We start from the raw sequence: 4,582 nt of genomic DNA, 5'->3' as shown, positions 1-4,582 counted from the left end.
CATTGGTTGCGGGCACATCCCCGGTGGGGGGCGTGCAGGAGGCAGCTGGTCGATGTTTCTCTCTCCTCGATATTTCTAGCTCTCTGTCCCTCTCCCTTCATCTCTGTGAAAAATCAATAAAATATAAAAAAACAACAACAAAAAAAAAACAGCTTTATTGAGGCATAAAATAAATTGCAGATATTTAATGGGCACAAATTGATAAGTTCATGACATATGTATATGTCTTAATGTAAAATATCAATATCAAGATAATAAGCATATTCATCATGAACTTCTGTTTTTATATCCTGCTGTGTATGCTACATAATGTTTCATGCATTCCTGCTCCTGTTCTTGACTCTAAGTTTATATACGTAGTTAAGTAGACTTTTTACAAAGGCAGGGATTCCACCAACCCTTATAATAGAGATTCCAGACCTCACCCTCAAAGCTTCTGATTTGGTGGATCTGAGGCAGAGTCTATAAAGCTACATATTTGTAAAACTCCTTTCCTGCTCAGTTTTGCTGTGAACCTATAGCTAAGTTAAAAAAGTAAGAATAACACACACACACACACACACACACACACACACACACACACACACACACCAGTGATTTTGATTGTAAGCTCACTTTGAGAACCCCTGGACATTTCTCTAATCCTGACATTATGAATCTTGGTGGCTCCATTGTCTAAATCCCTCTGGTTCCCTCTAGTGGACTAAAATAAAATGCACTTATGACAGTTCATCTAAAAGCAATTATGAGAGTGAAATTAGATTAAAATGCATGTAAAGACAAATTATGAGAGGAATTCAGAAAAAGGCAATAGACATCCCAATGAAATGGGTCTTGGCTCTAAAAGGGTGGAAAAGCCCCACCATATCTGCTTCCTGGATGGCTCTCCAGGGGTGAGCCCAGCTTGGCACTGGCTGGGTAAGCCACAGGCTGAGCTCTCTCAGTGCTGTCCCTGCAGATTAACATCCAGGTGTCTCTGCCCAGGCACAGAGCTCCAATGCTGATTACACCTTCTGAGGACCTCCCTGCACTTTTACAACATCTTGGGAAAGAAGGGGAAATGCTTAATTTTTCTCTCTACCCTTGAAGTACACTGGTTTTTGTCAACTCTATTTCCAATGCCCTATGTCTGTTACTATTTGTTATGCTGCAAATCTGTCATGTTTGGGATCTCTAGCAAGTAGAACATTCTTCCAAAATAAAATGCTGTATTAATGACTGCTAATAAATGTTTCTACAAAATGCCTATGAACACCATCTTTAAAATGCCATCCATGCAAAAAGATAAATATTCTATGAGTCCACTCATATGCAGTGTCTAGAGTAGTCAAATGCCTAGAGACAGAAAGTAGAACATGGGTTTCCAGGAACCAGGGGGAGAAGGCAATGGGGAGTTGTTTAATGGGTATGGAGTTCTAGTTTTGCAAGATAAAAAGCGTTCTGGAGATTGGTTGTACAACAATGTGAATGTACTTAATATGACTGAACTGAATATTTAAAATGGTTAAAATGATAAATTTTATTGTATCTGTATTGAAGAGGTTCAGAATATGTCAACCTAAAATATGCCACTTTGGCATATTGATTATTTTGAATTAAAGGTACTTAAGAAACAGCTGATAACAAAAGGACACTGTCCTTCCCCTGAAAGCAAAAGATAAATCTCCCAAGTGAAAGGTACTCACCCTCTACCAGGAGGGTAGAAGGCATCCTTATCACCAGAGATAGGGAATTTAGGGCCCAGAAGGCTATGTAAACAAACCTTGTTACTTCAACAATTTACTGCCCCTAGCTCAAACCCCTTTGTCTTGTCAATTCTTTACAAACTATTGTTTCTTTGTCAAAAAGATAAGAAAACTTCCTGTTTTAGCCATTTTGAGTATCATATTTGTATGGGGCTTTCATACATACAAAATTGTTTGTTTTTCTCCTGTCTTATACCAGTTTAATTTTTAGACCAGCCAAAGTACCTAGAAAGGGAAAATTTTTTACCCCTAGTGTTTTACCACAATGTTTTTTGGTTATGTTTTTTTTTTTTTTAATGTCATTCATGATTGAAAAAAGAGGCATTTCAAACATTTAACTTCCGGGTTGAGGGTTTCTGGAAGAACCCTCCTTTTGCCCGGAGATCCGCTCTCCATCTGTTACCTGTTATCACTTTCTGCCCTAGGAGGCTGACCTGGATAAGGCTCTTGTTGGGTTCTTGACAAAAGAGAGCCCAGCAAGAGGTCAGAGGCTGGGAGGAGAGTGACATAGAGCTGCTTATTCCCCTGGCTCCCTCTGAGTGAGGTCACCCTGGGCTGGCTGAGTCCCTGGACAGAAGGTGACCTGCTCTCTTTGACTCTTTCCTCCCCAGCTTCTGGTAACCTCTCCATTGTCTTGGTCCTTCAGACCTAGGGGTGGTGGTGACAACGCCCCTGTTCATAGCCCGGGTTCCCACGCTGTTGTAATAATTTCCCTACCCTAATTTTTGTATTCATCTCTTTGCAAATGGACCCCATAAACTACCCTAATTTGAATGTGCCATCAGTTCCCTGCTGGGCCCCTGGCTGACACACCCACTATGCAGAAGCTCTTCCTTCAAGGCCACACCCGAACTTCCACTGTCGGACTTCCTCCTGGCTGGTATGCTACTTCCTGGCACAACTGCCCGATGGCCCACACGATGAGGAAGATTCTGGAAACTCTCCCTCAGTGGGTCCAATGCTGGCCTATGGACCCACTGTGGAATCAATCACACCAACTCTTTTGGGAATTCAAAAGTAGTTTGCCAGGTGTAGGTGCAAATTTGTAGATATGTAATTTATATACCAGAAAATGCAAAATCTCCAACACTGTTAAGCAAATATAACTAGCTCTTCAATGAATGTAAGGAACCAAACCTGAAGAAAAAGGCTATAATATTTCATTATTGGACTTGCTTATAGCAGGCCACAATAGTAATTGTTAACCATGCATTTGTTGATTTATTGATTGATTGATTAATGAAGCTGGCTGAAACCAGACTTGTATACAAATTTTCTGAAAGCTTATCCTAAAAAAGCTGCTAATAAATGTTAGGGCCTGGAAGTAAATTAAAATTTCTAAATATCAAGCTACAACAGTATTTATAAAAATATGTTTATAAATAATACCTTTCAAAGCTTTTGTAACATTAGCTTAACTACAATGAATATTTTCTCCAAGACTAACTAAATGGGAGTTTTAGGGCTCTATTGACCCCAGGAATTTTTATGCAAATATGAGTTTTTCTGGGCCAAAAGCTTCATCACTTTTCATCAGAAACATAACCCCAAGAAAGCTAAAAGCAACTTTTATACTGAAAAGCTTCTGCAATTGTGTCCCTTTTTACAGATTGGTAATCATTACCGAAGTACTTTAAAATGTAAAATAAAATAAACCATTTGGGTCATGGTTTATTTGATCTTCTAAATGGACCATTAGTTCGTTCTTGACTTTACTACATCTTTTCAAGTATTAGCTACAACAGATGGAAAAATGAGACCTCTACTACCAGGGTGGAACTTACTTTTTGTGCCCATTATCATTTAGATGAACCCCTTGTAAGCAATGATTTCAGCATGACTCATTTTACGAGCGTATAAAACTCTCATCTTTTTAATAGAGTGTGAGAAAGCTTTTACACCCCAGGTAAAATTTTATAAATGTCGATTTTTTGAAATTATACTTACTGACAATAAACTTAAAGCCAATGGACTAATTATAATTATTATTACCCTGATTTAAACATTTAAGGGATGCTGTCATAGGCTTCAACAAAACTTAATTCTAAAAATACATAAAATATTGCCAATCAGTAAAAGTTGTTGAACTTGTAAGATGAACTTTAATACTGTAAAGCTCTTTGCATAGTTAACATACATAAGAAATCTTCAACACAGTGGCTAAGAACTGAAGTAATAATAACCCTGCCGGAATATAAGTTGTTTATAAGATAGGTAATGAAACCAAATGAAATGAAAAGATAAAAATTCTTTAGCCCGGCCAGTGTGCTCAGCTGTTGAGCGTCGACCCATGCATGCACCAAGAGGTTGCTGGTTCAATTCCCAGTGAGGGGACATGGGCTTGCGGACTCAATCCCCAGTGGGGGGCGTTCAGGAGGCAGATGTTAATATTTCTCTCTCATCAATGTTTCTATCTCTCTCCCCCTCTCCCTCTCCCTCTAAAATCAATAAAAGCATATATGTTTTAAATCCTTTAAATTAAAACTTTTCCTTGGCAATCATCTTTAACTCCTATAAATACTGATTAACTGAAACTATGACTAGCCAAGAACATTTTAAATTTATAAAAGAAACAAAATGAGAATTTTCCAAAACTTACAATCAGTAACATGGGGCCCAGGAATAGTAATTGATAATGATTACATTTGTAATATGTAATTGTTTTGGGGTTGTGCTTTGTAAATGTTTCTGTCTGAAGAACTATCTAAACCTGCATATTACAACTGGAATGTAATCCCACCATCAGCAAATGGGTGATTTAGAATTAAAAATAGAGTAAGGAGGAAACAAATGTTCCAGATTTATTTTTCTACAGTTTAAAAATATAACTGCCTATA

The sequence above is a fragment of the Cnephaeus nilssonii genome (assembly GCF_951640355.1).
Source record: "Cnephaeus nilssonii genome assembly, chromosome: 9".
NCBI classification, from domain to species: Eukaryota; Metazoa; Chordata; class Mammalia; order Chiroptera; family Vespertilionidae; genus Cnephaeus; species Cnephaeus nilssonii.
The sequence above is the reverse complement of the archived record's forward strand: the minus strand, read 5'-3'. Positions refer to the sequence as shown.